This window comes from Microtus pennsylvanicus, chromosome 1, assembly GCF_037038515.1.
Source record: "Microtus pennsylvanicus isolate mMicPen1 chromosome 1, mMicPen1.hap1, whole genome shotgun sequence".
Lineage (NCBI taxonomy): Eukaryota > Metazoa > Chordata > Mammalia > Rodentia > Cricetidae > Microtus > Microtus pennsylvanicus.
The window spans coordinates 140,374,512-140,389,484 of record NC_134579.1 but is presented as its reverse complement, the minus strand read 5'-3'; the positions used below and the strand labels follow the sequence as shown (position 1 = coordinate 140,389,484).

At 42.0% G+C, this 14,973-nt stretch overlaps 1 long non-coding RNA gene across 1 annotated transcript in view; it reads left to right on the top strand.

Moving 5' to 3' along the window:
• Nucleotides 1–11,636, top strand: part of LOC142859176 (uncharacterized) — a 376,470-nt gene extending 364,834 nt beyond the window's left edge. The window contains exon 2 of the long non-coding RNA XR_012912137.1: nt 11,131–11,636. This is a non-coding gene — a long non-coding RNA (uncharacterized LOC142859176). The remainder of the gene's footprint in view (nt 1–11,130) is intronic.
• The last annotated feature ends 3,337 nt before the right edge of the window (nt 11,637–14,973 follow it).

Here is a 14,973-nt window from a genome sequence, read left to right as displayed (position 1 = left end):
TTAGGAACATTTTATTTGTGGACTTTGTTGAAGAGCCAGGGAGCATTTATATTGGCTAGATTGGACCACATCAGTTTATTAGCAAGTCCACGGTCCACAGTCATTTGGAGCAGGTTGTAGTTACCAATTAATGTTTGTTTGTGTCCACCAACCAAGGAGAAACCTGTTGAGACAAATTTAAACTAGGAACAGAAGTTAATTTGAAACTTTTAGGCCCATATTAAAATCCGTATTATAGAAATAGCAAATAACAGATATTTATAAATCAGGAAAAATAGACTTATACCTTTGAGTTTCAGCAAAAACAGAAAATCCTAAACTTGTAACCCAAACAGTATGTAGTCATTGTTTTATTATTAGTACTACCTTAAATTATCTTTTTAAACCCTTTATAATTATGGACTTTTATACCCTTAGACCTTTATATATAATGAGCTAACAACTGGCTATAGCTTTGTGAAAGGATCTGGATATCCTTTTTGCTCTTAAATTGATATTATAGCTGGCCTAGCCATTAATACAATCAGAGATTTTAGAAGGATAAATAAATTATATTTAAGTACAGACAAAACAGAAAAATGACAGAGACCAGCCCATATACAGTCATACCCAGGTCTCCATAGCATTGGAGGCAGAAATATCAGAACAGCAGGCTTTACCAGACCCATAAGGTGATTGGTTTCTGTGGAAGAGGGACATGGAAAAGACTGACCTTATTTTGTCTAGGCAAAAGTGGTGCAATCAATTCTCCAAGGTCCTGCTGTTTGTCCACAGTCTGGCCTGGGTCCTGACAGCAGGTCGTAGCATCAGGGCATTTTGCCCAGTGTCAGCATCGTCGTTATCCAGGTGGAGACATATGGTGTCTCATAGTTTTCTTTGGAGACCTTGGGTCACTGTTAGGATCTCAGAGTCTCTGTCTGATATAAGCTTTTTAAACATTATTTTAAATGCCATTTTTTATAGATCTCTGAAGTATATAGGGCTGTCCAGGTATCTCTGATTAGACAGACTTTATTATTAAAAATTATTTGTTTTAAGCTTTAAATAGGGGACTAAATAAGGCTTATCCCTGTATTTATACTTTGAGGATGACTGATTATTAACTTGTATTTTTAACCATCCAGAATTATATACCATATTTTTTAGATTGAACCTTTAATGATATTAGCAAAGACAATGAGGCTAAAATCTAAACATTAACATTATGAAATATTTTATAAGCATATTTGTTTTATAACCTACTCTATTATAGTTGACCCTTTTGGTGACAATTACATGGCATTAGTGGGTTTTTTTGTAGCTATTTTTTTTCCTCTGGGAGTCTAATCCCAGCTATTCCCGGTGGTAACTGACATTCTTGCATATCAATAAAGAACAGCATAAAACAGTTTTTAACATTATCTATATCAAAAAGACATCCAAATTTTTGCAAACCCAAATCTAATGACCAGAGCTCAGAGAAAAATTCTAAGTACAAAACTTATAATTACCAAAGACTAATTTTTTAACAAAATAAACATATATAATTTTTTAAGAAATAACCATGACCCTTTAACAAGACAAAGCTTTTCAAAACTAGAATTAACCATTAAACATTTAGGTACAAGAAATTATAGCAAACATCTTTTGGCCTTTTATAATTTTAAGTCTGGCTCTCTTTTTTTGTTTTTGGGGGTTTTTTTGGACAATATAAAAACCTCTATTAAAAACCTTTTTAGACAATATGTAAATTTTTATCAAAGTCTTTTTTGTGATTTTATTTAGCAGAACATTGCATAAAACAAAAGCAGAAACATGTATCTTAATTAAAGGTGATAGGCATTTAACCCATATTTTTTTCCCCTGTAGAAAGAAAAGCATTTTTAGGCATAATGTATCTTTTGACATTTACTTTAAAATTAACATGTTTTTGTTTTCACATAAAATTAACATGTTTTAAAGTTACAGGTTGGTATAATTGAAAACTTCTTATAAGCCGTATCAGGACAGGAAAGGGTTAAGACAGGAAACTGCAGGCCAGGAGAAGAGACCTGGAGTGTTATCATAGGGAAGAACTTGGCTCAGAAAAGAAAAGAGGGGGAGGCAGCAGTGGGCACAGAGCTTGTCCTTGGCTGCCAATGCTTTTTTTTTTAATTTTTTTATTGATAAAAGGAGGATAAAGAAAAGAAAAAAAAAAACAAATTTCCACCTCCTCCCACCTTGTTGGGAGCCTAGCCAGTCTGGATGTTCACCTTCCTAGATATGGATGGAGGGGGGAGGACCTAGGACTTGCCAATGCTTTTTTAACAAAGTTTTTTTGTTAACTTTTTTGATCATGACCTCAGATTTTTTTGTTTTACTTTTGCAGTTTCTTAATTGCAAGTGGTCAATTTCCTGTCACCTGTGTGCAGATCCCTCCCTCCTGCCTAAGGCAAAGGCCCTCAGGATACAGAGAGAGAACAAGGGAGGGGGGCAGCCCTGTTCTGCTGCAGCTGGCCTCTCTCAGTCACTAGCTCCACTGCCTGCCTTTTGAAGAGGCATTCCTCTGCCCTCAGCTGGGTGCATGATGACTTTGCCATTGGCTCCATCTCAGGTGTCCTTGCTTCCTGTCCTCGGAGCCCCCCAGCCCCCACCCAGATCCTCTGCCACATTGCATTTCCTGCAGTCTCAAGGCTTAGCTCTCAGCACCCAGAGAGTGTATTCTCTGCCATCAGACCTGGCTCAGGGCTAGGGATACAGACCCTAGATGGGCTGCTGTCAAGTCATCTGCGTTTTACATTTGAGTTTTTTCTTAATTTTTTTTTTTTTTTTAGTCCTTGTCAGTCCAGTCTTAAACATAATAAACAAAGAGACAACAGTTTTTCTGGAACTCCAGGGGAACACCATGCACCCCATGTAGTGGCCCCAAAGACATTTTAAGTCACAGGCATGTACTCCCTATCCTCTCTGCGCCCAGTTCCTTTTGGGCGCTCTCCAAGATTTTGTCTCTCTCCTCTCCACCCCTAATGTGCTCCATAGGAGCCTCAAGAAAGGAAGTTGAGAGAAAGAAAACAAAGCAACAATTACCATAACATAACATAAAAAGACTTTGATAAATTCCTGGGACAAGACACATTTTCTCCCATGATGGAAGAAACCCAAACAGCTGTCTCTGAGGTAGCTGCAAATGACCCAGGGATGGTAGGTAGAATGCTGGCCCCTGCCTAATGACCCAGGAACAAAACTCCCTGTCTGAAAATGACCCAGAGTCAGTAAGGCCCCTGTCTGGAAATGACCCAGGAGTGGGAGAATTCCCATCCCTGTCTGAAAATGGAAGACAAGGCATCCCTTGCTTCTCCAGGGTCTCTGTACAAGCGCGTCTAATTCAGAGAACACCTGTCAATACCAAATCCCAAATCGGTCGACCGGTACAAAACCAAAACAGTCATAGTCAGACAGACAAGACAAAATGACAGAGACAAAGAGACAAGATACAAAAGACAAAGAGCGCTCTCACTGGTAGATGCTAATAAAACTCCAGACTTCCATCATCCTGGTGGAATCTCTGGGGTTCCCTGGCAAATGCACCATATGTTGTGCCCAGATTATGACCCGCAGAGAGAGACCACCAGAGAGGCCCAGACTGTGATAAGCAAGGTTTAATCAGCATAATACAAACATGTTTGGAACTCATCTCCATCCGCGTTACAACAAGGTAGAGAGGAGTTGTATCTCCTCTGTGGGGTAAGCTTTTAAAGGCATAACTACAAAGAGAATCTTTGAAGATGCTTTGGGACGGGTACAAGGACTTTTGTTCCCTCCCATTCTGTTAAGTTAGCTTTTTCCTTGTTTTTAGAGCAAGGCCACTGTTCTTGAGTTAGGCCATCTTTATCAGCCTGTACCAGGTGACTGGCTGCGCTGAGCTAAGTGACCTTGTGCTCAGAATCTCCTGGGTGGGAGAGGGGAAGGCCACTATCTTTCTGGGAAAACATTCTGCTAGGAAATTTCTTCTTGCCCCTTTGAGAATAAGGGGTGAGGATCCCATGGTGTGGGAGAATTGTGTGTATTCTGTCAATCATGTTATAAATAAACGCTGATTGGCCAGGCAGGAAATATAGGCGGGAAAACCAAACAGGAAGTAGAAATGATGTAATGAGAACAGGAGAAATCTGGGAAGGAGAAAGTTGATTCCTCCCACTCCTGCTCAGACCACCGAAGCAGCAGGATGTGATCTGCCCCACAGAAAAAAAGGTATTGAACCACATGGCTAACATAGATCAGAAAAATGGGTTAATCAAGATGTGAGAATTAGCCAGTGAGAGGCTAGAGCTAATGGGCCAATCAGCTTATAATTTATGGAGACCTATGTGTGATTTTCTTTGGGGATAAATGGCTGTGGGGTACCAGGCAGGACAGAAACACAAACAAGCAGGCCTGGCCCCTTCATGTTACAGACCCACAGTTGACCCACCTGCCTGGCCAATCAGCGTTTATTTAAAACATGATTGACAGAATACAAACAATTGTCCCACACCAGTCAAAGTGGTTTTTTTTTTAATATGTAAAGTTTCATTTACCATTTTTTTCATGGATTATCCACCAGCGACAAAACTGAATGCCTTCCCTATACACAACTGCAAATGTTGGACACTTCTAGAAGTTTTATAGTTTGGAGTTCCATTTTGGTTTGTGATGCATTGTGAGTCAATGCTTGTAGATGGCAACATAAATGAATCAGTGTTCCTTCTTTGGCATAGTCATATCCAATCTATCAGCAATATTGTTTGAAAATGTAATTTTTCCTCCAGATTTGTTTTGTAACTGTTAAAAAATCATTTTAATGTATGTGTTGGTCAATGTCTTTCATTGAGGTGAAGATGTCAAGGATTGAACCAGGGTGTTCAGAACATCTTAACAAATGTATGTTGCAGATTAAAACCAGGCATCTCGTGGCCTCAGTGAGAAAAAAGAAAGAAGAGACTGGGCTCTCACTACTCACTCACAGTGGGCAACAAAAATTATGAAGCCCTCCTACTGAGCCCCACCTCTTAAAGGTCCCATCACCTCCTAGTATCACCACACCGGGACAAAGCCTTTAATAGACAGCTTGTGTAGCTATTTCCTATGACTTGAAACGTTCTCTCATGGAAAGAGGAAGGAAACACAGGAATATATGAAAACACAAGGCTCAAAAAAGTCAAAAAGTTACAAAACTCACAAATACCTCTCTAAAGGATAGAAGCAATAAGCAGCGCTGATGGGGAGGGAGGTACTCTCTGGTGTAGCTGCCTGCAAGTTGTGCATGGAGTGCCAAGTAGGTAGCTTAGATGAGCCATTGCCCATGCTGGGGTGGGTTTGGGGGTGTTCGGCTGTCTTTCAGTTACATGTGCTCTTCTGAGCAACCCCAATAAAATCACTGGCTCACCAAGCTACAAGATTAAAAAAAATGTTCATGTGGTGCCAATAGACATCTGTTCATGATCCCTAGGAGAAGGCTCTCAACAAAGAGGATAACTCCAGAATATACTATAGCCAGCAGGAAGCATTGTCCTCTGCAGAGTCCTATAGGCATCTGCCAGCAGAGGGATGAGTTTTCTCCATTGTTCACCGTAGAACTTATAGGGTCTCCGGTGTAGTTATAATGAGCAGTATTGTGGGAATCAGGTAGAGTCATTGTGTCTAAGGTAATATTAGAATGTAACAGTTGTTTCTCACTGTATCTAATAACAATAGAATGTAATAGTTGGAGGTACTTAGGCCTGGAAAAATATCATAGTAGAAAACAGTGATTGTTTTCTTGATTTAAAGAGTTGTTTTTCTGAAGGGGTTTTCCATCTGTTGCATGACGTTGGTCACAAGACCATCCTGGCACGCTTGAGGCATTTTGAATTATTGGATACTGCAAAGAGTACAGGATAAGGACTAAGGTTGATGGTTTCCTACAGAGAACATACAAAATAGATCAAGGGAGTTTTGATATTAGGAACTTATTTTATCCATAAAACAACCTTCGTGTAACAATCAAGCTGGACCTCCCTGCTGCTAAAGAGCCTAATTGCCTTCTAGAGTGACTCACCTTCTTTGAAGTCCCACACAACACAGAATACCCAACGAACACATCCATAGAAATTGTTTTTATCTACAGCCTAACATTTTAATTTGTATCTAATGATTACAGACATTGTTGGGTCTAAAAGCAATTTATTTATCTCTTGTGGTTTTTTTTCCCCTTTCCTCTTACCCTGTCTTCTTTTGGCAAGTTTTTTTTGTCTGTCTCTGTGTGTGTGTGTGTCTGTGTCTGTGTCTGTGTCTGTGTGTGTGTTATTTTATTTTGTAACCTAGTCTACTAACCATAGTCTTGTTCTATTGACAACGTTACTCCTTTAAGGAACAAAGTATAAGCCTTCAACTTATCACATGTCTTTATGGTCTATTTGGCTTACTAGCTCTTTTCATTGCCTTGGGGTTCATATATACACATTAACTTATCACTGCTGGTGTTCTAATGCTGTTGTATCACCCTACATGACACATGAGAACCCTACTGTAGAAGAGAACATCCTGGATTCTCGGGCTATTCAGTTCATACATTTTACTTCCATACATATTATAAACTTCACACAGAGACAGAGCCATAAAGATTGCTCAGAGTTTAAGAGCACTTGCTGATCTTCTAAAGGGCCTGAAATTTATCCCCAGCACGTACATTGTGTTTCACAACTGCTTCTAACTCCGGTCCCAGAGAACCTGATAGCATGCATGTGGCACACAGACATACATGCAGGCAAGCATTCATACATGCATAATTGAAGGCTTTTAAAAACCAGACTTATCCATTCATAAGTCTCACCCTCATCCAAGAAGTTCCTTTTTACAATAATCAAAGATCATTACAGAAAGACAAAACTAGTTGAATGTAGAGATCAGCTCACTGTGGGCTGCCTATTCCCAGTAAATAAACTTACAAAATAACCAAACAAATTCCCTGAGGCTCCAGGAGCATCATAGAAACATTGTAAGAGCCAGAGGACCAGACAGCTGCTTCAAGATAATGACTTCTAGAAGAAGTAGAGGAAGAGGAGAGAGGAAAGTAATTTGAGGTTTCATCTTAACCCAGTCAGAATTGTCAAGATTAATAAAGCAGATGACAGCAGATGCTGGCAAGGATTCAGGACATGAGGTAGACTACTCACGGCTGATGGGAGTGTAAACTGGTACAGCCACTATGGAAATCACTGAGGAGGTTTCTCAACAAACTGAAAGTAGATCTGCCACAAGACTCCAGCTCCACCACTCTTGGGCATGTCCCCAGGACACAGCATCTTACTACAGAGATACTTGCTCATCATGTCCATTGCTCCTTTATTCATAACAGCTGGAAGTTGGAAATAGCCAAGATGCCCATCAAGGAATGAGTGGACAATGAAAATGTGGTTCATTTACAACAAAATAGTATTTGGCTGTAGAGAAACACGAAACTATACAATGATCAGGAAATTATATGGATCCAGAAATGATCATCCAGGGCAAGGTATGCAGGCCCAGAAAGACATTGCATGTTTTCTCTTCTATGTGGCTTTTACACTTTCAATATGGGTGTTTCATTTACGACATCCACAGAGGTTAAGTAGCTGGTAAGGGATGGGGTGGGGGATCTTTCAGGGATGGGGACATAGCACATGGTGCTATAAGAAGTAAGTGGGAATTAGAACAAGAGGATTAAATGGGGAAGGGGTGACAGCACAGAGTAGAGGGGAATGAGAGGAGGGATAACTAACACTGAAGGCCTTTTGAAAAGCCACACAGAATCCTACTACTGTGGAAGTGTCCTAAGACATATTCATGGGTTAAAGGGGTTTAAATGGCATTGCCATATAAGGAGGAAGACAACACCCAAACAGGCATCATATGCCACCCTTAAAACCACCAGATCAAGAAGAGGCTACATCTTCTCGAGCTGGCCCATTGGGTCCCATAGACTGTCCCACCCCAAACATCACAGTCTTTTTCCAATGCCGTTCGTTGCCTTTCACAACTTGATGGTAAACCCCTATTGCTGAGGACACCACATTCTCACGGTGCAGAAGAACATGGAGCAATCTAGGTGGTACTCATCTGGAAGCCTCACCCCGACTTACTAGTGCTCACAGTGCTAGAAGATGCCATGCGTGCTACTGGAGGAGAAGAGCAACCATCAGTCTCACCCAGCTATGAGCCCTGTTGAGGTACAGTAATGACTGCCTGCAAGATAAGCCCACTGGTCCAATAGTGGTCCGAATGTCGAGATAACGAAGCATATTTTTAAAAATTGGATTTAAGGCCCACTCTGCGTGTGTGTGTGTGTGTGTGTGTGTGTGTGTGTGTGTGTGTTATCTTTCTACTTTACCTCTCTTCTGGAAAAACCATAGGCACAGACACAGAGAAACAAAGAAGGTCCGACTGTGACTTGAGATCCAGAAGAGGATGCAGAACAGGTAGAGAAGACAGTAAAGCAGGGATCTGATAACACAGGAACACAGCTGTTAGGAGACATGTCTCCAAGGACTCCTGAGTCACTGACTGAGGTGGTCACTCTCTCCCTGTCTTGTTCTGCCTTTATCCTTTCTCTGTTTGAATGCCCTTTTATGCCCTTTGGGGCATGGTGTTCTCTGTTTCCCTTTCTCTCCATCCTTCAACTCCCCAATCCCCTACCCCTACTTCTGCCTTCCTTTCTCCTCTGCATCTCTGTCCTTTCTCCATCCTCTGACCTCAAGGACTGAGATGCTTCTAGTATGTAACTGGTGTCTGGCAAGAAAGGTCTGTCTCCTTTATCATGATAAGCCTGCATGCTGTGCATCTCAGCAGGACTCAGGGGCCCTAATACCCCATTGGGTAGTGAATGTGTTCACACTGTTACCTCTTTCTCTGTTAAAATGAGCAAACAACAGCTTGCAGCAGTAAACAAGCCTATGTTACTGACAGTCCTGATCTGGGTGGGGGTGGATAAAACAGAAGTGGGGAGGTCAAATAGAGACAAGCTGTTTCTGAGTCTAAAAGTCAAGGCTTCCAGAAATTGGCACACACAAACTCCTCTGGTCCCATGGGGGAGGACTAGCAGTACACCTGACCTTTGCACACTCATGAGCTTGGCAAGACATCACTATAGACTTTATGAACCTACAACCTTGTTCTTACTGGGCAGCTCAGGACCTCATTCCACCCCCCAGAGAGCATAGAGCATGATGGGAGAGCATTGCATCCTTTGCACAGAATGATCTGCTTAGTCATCCACTGACAGAATAGTACTGCTGCCCCGACTGGACTTGAAAGTTTTTTAAAAAGCAGAAAGAGGACACAGACTTGGGTGGTTAGAGAAGGGGCGTGGTTCTAGGAGGAACTGGCTGGAGGGTGTGAATGTGATTAAATTGCACGGTATGAAAATCTCAAAGAATTAATCTTTCAAGTGAGGAAAATACCTAAGGTGCCGCTGTCCTCTGACATTTCTCAGTGGACACAGTAAAGCACAGAGTGGCTGACACCCTGCTCTGGGCCACTGTAGTCCAGAAGTAAAGTCGGGTGTCAGCCCTGATCAGTCTGGCTCAGAGTCTGCTAATGGTGAGTGTGAGGCAGACAGACAGACAGACAAGGACAGTGAGAGGTGAGGAGAGAGCGTTCTATGGGTTCTGTGGGTGGATAAGCAACAAAGAGACAGGGATATTAAAACATTGTTTTTACTAAAAAAACACCAGATTTAAGTCTGATGGACCCGAGTCCACGTCACAGTTCACTGTTTTGTTTGCTAAAGAGACCCAGGTAAGTGCCTACTCAGCTTTGAGCCTTAAATTTTCTCATCTGGAAAAGTAAGGGATGCTAATGGTACAGGTGCATCATGGGATGGAAACAAGTGCTGGAAAGTGCCCGACCTGGCATTTTAGTAGGTGCACAGTGTTATGCCCAAATCCGCAAGGTCCCCGCCAAAGCCAACAAGGAAAGCAAGAGTCCCATATGTAAAAGCAAAGAGCCTTTATTTTAATCAAGTTCACAAACTCGGTCTCTCCGTGTCCAACATATTAGAACAACCAGAGAGCCTCAAGCTCAATTAGAACAGGGTTTTATAGTAGTAAAGGTCGGGGTGAGGGGTCTCTGAGGTTCAGGACCACTGATTGGCTGACATTTGTCTAGGGGTGTCCTAGTGAGGTGCGCTGCCAGGTGATCCTATCTTCAGCGCTTAGAATGCCAGGCATTTCCTTTGAATGGTCTGTTCTTGGGTGGGGGTCGGGAAACTCAGCTTGTGGTTCTTCCTGCAGCCAGGCATTGTCTCAGAGTAAACTATTGAGGCCCCAGCTTCCATTTTAATTCATGCATGGCCAGAGTCCCAGGTGATAATGGTTAAAAGTAAAGAACTTCCCTTGGGTGACCTGCCCAGACTTAGCCTATCATGGCTGGCCACCACACTCAGTAAGCACCTCGTGCCATGCAGAAATACAAAGACATGGGAAGCTAGAGACAGCCTGAGAGAGACAAGGTTGACAGGGAGACAAGGGTGACAGAGCTGGGGCCTGGTGAGAGAGCTGGGGACAGGTGAGAGAATTGGGGACAGGTGAGAGGGCTGGGGACAGGTGAGAGGGCTGGGGACAGAATTAGAGAGCTAGGGCCAGGGTGAGGATGTTTTGTTAGCATGTGCGCCTGCAGCGTGTGTGTGTGTGTGTGTGTGTGTGTGTGTGTGTGTGTGTGTGTGTTGCCCTTAGAGGCTGGAAGAGGGAAATGTAGCTCCTAGAACTGGAGTCACAGATGGATGTGAGCCACCATATGGGTGCTTGGAACTGAACCAGGGTCATCTGCAAAAGCTGCCATGCCACATCCACAGCTGTCTTGCCTGTGTGACAAAATGCCTCTCAGGTTGTAGCCATCTCAAAATGAGGGGTTCATGCTTCCTGGAGCTTGGCCCCAGGTGGTTCCCTGGCAGTCTGCTTGAGTTGAGGTGCCTGATTAGCCTCAAGGACCTCGTTCACTTTGTTCCTGACGATGGTTTCTTGCATTGACTCTGCTGTCCTTTCTTCTGTTCTATTTTTCTCTTGACAAAAACTTAATCTATTCAAGGAACCAGAAAACATTTCCAATGGCTTCTTGAATACAGAGGAACTGATGCGTCAGTTCCCTCTCTTGATTCAGGCCATTAATGTTATGATTAAGACTCTGGCTCGCTCTCTGGGGGAATTTACAGATACCCTAGAACAGAAACAGCTCATGATAGGAGATTTGGTAGAAGATGGGCAAATTATGAAGGAAAATGTATGGAATGGCATGAGTTACCATTTATGGAGAGGCTAGCCAGAATAAGAAACCCCTGGTACATTTTAGATAGGAAAGAAAGGCAAGCTATTCTTGATAACATGAAGCCAGCCATTCAATATTGAAACAAACCCTGGGGGTGGAATCCTGAAGAATGGTGTTTGGGTTACCTTGGTTAACTTGAGGGCAGATATGATTTAGGGCCATGAGAAAGCACAGTTAGTTAGTGGTCTGAGAAAAATTTCAAAGAAAAGCTCTGCCCACCTGGCCCTGACCACAAGACTTGCTGAGAATAATCAATTGTCTGTAATCATTTTTCTATGGAAACTTTTATGTCTGCCAACTTCCTTCTGTAATCTCTTAAAAGTGATGCTTGAATTTTAGTAAAGTTGCAGCAGATTCAAATCTCTTTAGAGTTGTGTCTGTCTGTCATTCGCCGAATCCTGGGTTCTCCTAAGCCTTCACCCCTGTTCTCCCTCGGTCTTCAATCTCCAAGAGAGTCAATGCACGGCACTGCCAGGGCTTTGAACTACTGAGCCATCTCTCTAATCCCTGACTTTGGACTACTTTTTTTAATATTTTTTTAATTTATTTATTTATTAAAGATTTCTGTCTCTTCCCCGTCACCGCCTCCCATTTCCCTCCCCGACATTGGACTTCTTAACTGATCGTGTAATATACCAGGCTATTTCTCAACCCAGGGAGAGCCGGTCATGGCTTCCATCAACTACACAATCACAATGCAGCATCAGAGTGCCCTGCCATCAGATATGTATTTCACCTCCAATGAGGTTATGGCCATTGCTTGCCTCGTTCTAAGACAAGACACATCTGCAATTCATTGGCTGAGCTAGATAGACATCGCTATACTCACCTTGCAAAGGGAGAAGCCTGCAGGAACCCTGCTGGGAGAGAGCAGACCTCATAGCCCATGCTCTCACACCCTCTGTCCCTAGGGCTGAGTAGGCTCTAGAGCTTTGGGGGACATATGCCAGGAGGCCATCTCTGTGTGCAGTCCTGGTAGACAGCCATGATCATCTGTGCCAACTCCTCCTGCGGGGACCACAGTTCTCTCACTGCTCCGCTCCATCCTTCATGGCCCTGAGCAGTTCCAGGACCTGCTTCATTCCAACCTGAGCAGTTTCTAGATACCAGCGGAGCTTTTAAGAGGAGCCCTGAGTTCCTGTCCTTCTCTAGACAGGTGTCCATGCCGAGTGACTCTGGGGAGCATGAAACCCTCTCTGTTCTTCCTTCTTTAGCATAAGCCAGTTCCTGTCTCCTTAGATGGCTCAGGTGACTAGAGAAAAGGGAAGACCATATCTGTTCCAGTCACACTTGTTCCTGAGCATGCCCAGTTCCTTCAGGAGGTGCAGATTGTGCCAGGCAATGAAAACACCCAAAGGTATCAGTTAGAACAGTGTCCATTTGCTTTTTAAAAATCTAAATGCAAGCATACCCCAAATGCTCTAAATGAAAGCCCATCTAATCCAAAATAAAATAGTTTTTATAAGTTTTATTAGAGTTATACAAAACTTCCATAACAATACAAACATTAGAAAATAGTTTAATCTTAATGACCATGTAAAATGCAAACCCTTGTTAAAAAGAAAGAAAAAGAGAAAAGAAATCAGGAGTTGGAGAGATGGCTCAGTGGTTAAGAGAACTGGCTGCTCTTCCAGCGGACACAGGTTTAATTGCCACCCCCATATAATAGCTAAAAATTATTTGTAATATGACTGAAGAAACAACTCTCAGCAGCTCAAGAACCAAAGAGGAGGCATGAAGTCAGCAACTGATCACACAATAGATTTTTTTCTTGAGAGAGCAAAACATAATTTGCTAGGACAGGTAAAAGGGAGAGACACATTCACATATGCGTGCACACGTGTATGCACACACATCTCCAGCATGCCAGGGTCTCTCTTTTTCTCCTTACAGCTTATATACCCCAGCAATGTTGGAGGAGATCACTTGTTGGTTCCCAGCCACCTGACTAGCTTAGACCCAAAACAATCACAAAGAAACTATATTAATTAAATCACTACTTGGCCCATTACCTCTAGCTTCTTATTGCCTAACTCTTATATTAATTTAACCCATTTCTATTAATCTGTATATCACCACATGGCTGTGGCTTACCGGGTAAAGTTCCCAGCGTCTATCTCCAGTGGCTCCATGGCTTCTCTCTCCCAGCATTCAGTTTAGTTTTTCCTGCCTAGCTAAGTTATGCCCTGTTATAGGTCCAAAGTAGTTTCTTTATTCATAAATGGTAATCACAGCATACAGAAGGAAATCCCACATTACCTCCCCCTTTCTATTTAAATAAAAAAGGAAGGTTTTAACTTTAACATAGTAAAATTACATATAACAAAACAGTTATCAAGGAAGAATTTACAATATTTATATCTACTTTATCTTTTATCGTAATTAAGGAAAACCATAACTGTAAATTCTTCAACTCCATCAAAGACTCCAGAAGGATATGATATTACCTAAGTAAACAGGGAGCTTACTGTAAGCAACTTCCAAAGCTCTCAAATTGACAGAGACATCTTACTGCCTGGACAGTCACCCAAAGTTCTTCTGTACCATTGGGGCGTCCATCTTCAGCCTTTAAGCCTATAGTAACCAGCAAACTTTTCCACAAAGCAGGAAATTTCAAAGACAGTTCTGCCTGGATTGGCAGTTTGCCAGTCACTTTCTTTTGTATTCTGCAGAATGTCTAGTAGGGTCTTTTATGAAGCAGGAACCCCAAAGAACTATGTCACCTTTAGGTAAGTTCAGCAGTCATTTCTTTATGGGTCCTGCATGTTCAGTCAAGTAGCCCAGGCAAGAACAGTTTCTTGCCCAAATCACTAACCAACTCCATAAGGAGCCTCTTCAATGCCCATAATCCTCTTGAAGTAGCTGGTGCTGCCAGGAGCAGATGTGTCTCACTGTCATGAAAAGTCTTAAGTTCTTAAACATTTTAAATACCATATTCTGAAGGTCTCTGAAAGATTTGAAGAAGACCTTTCTAACTGAAATATATCTCTATACATCTAGAAAATCTAACTAATATGACTACAAGCTTGACTATTATAGATGATTATCTATTAACTTATATTTCTTAATTATATATTGCATTTTAAATGAGCTGCACACAATACCTTAATCAAGAGCAGAAATATATATACACAGTATAACAAAATTGACCTTAAATTTGTATCAATAAACCAAGATCCATACCCTTGCAAATCTCTATAGCATATCCCCCTTTAAATGTAAAGAAACATTTATAGATAATATTTGAAAATATGGATTTAGTTCTGTCCAACCTTCTTCCTGCTGTTTACTGGGCAAAGTAATTTTTTTATTTTTTTAATATTTATTTATTATGTATACAATATTCTGTCTATTTGTATGCCTGCAGGCCAGAAGAGGGCATCAGACCCCATTACAGATGGTTGTGAGCCACCATGTGGTTGCTGGGAATTGAACTCAGGACCTTTGGAAGAGCAGGCAATGCTCTTTAACTTCTGAGCTGTCTCCCCAGCCCTGGGCAAAGTAATTTTTGAAGGGTGCTTAAGGCAACCTTTCAAGGTGTCTTGGTCCATCAAACCACACTAGTCTGGAATTCTTTCACAGGTTCTCAAATGATGGAGGAAGGTCATTGGCTAATAAAGGAACTGCCTTGGCCCATTTCATTGGTTAGGAGATAGGTGGGAGGAGTAAACAGAACAGAACGCTGGGAGGATGAGGAAG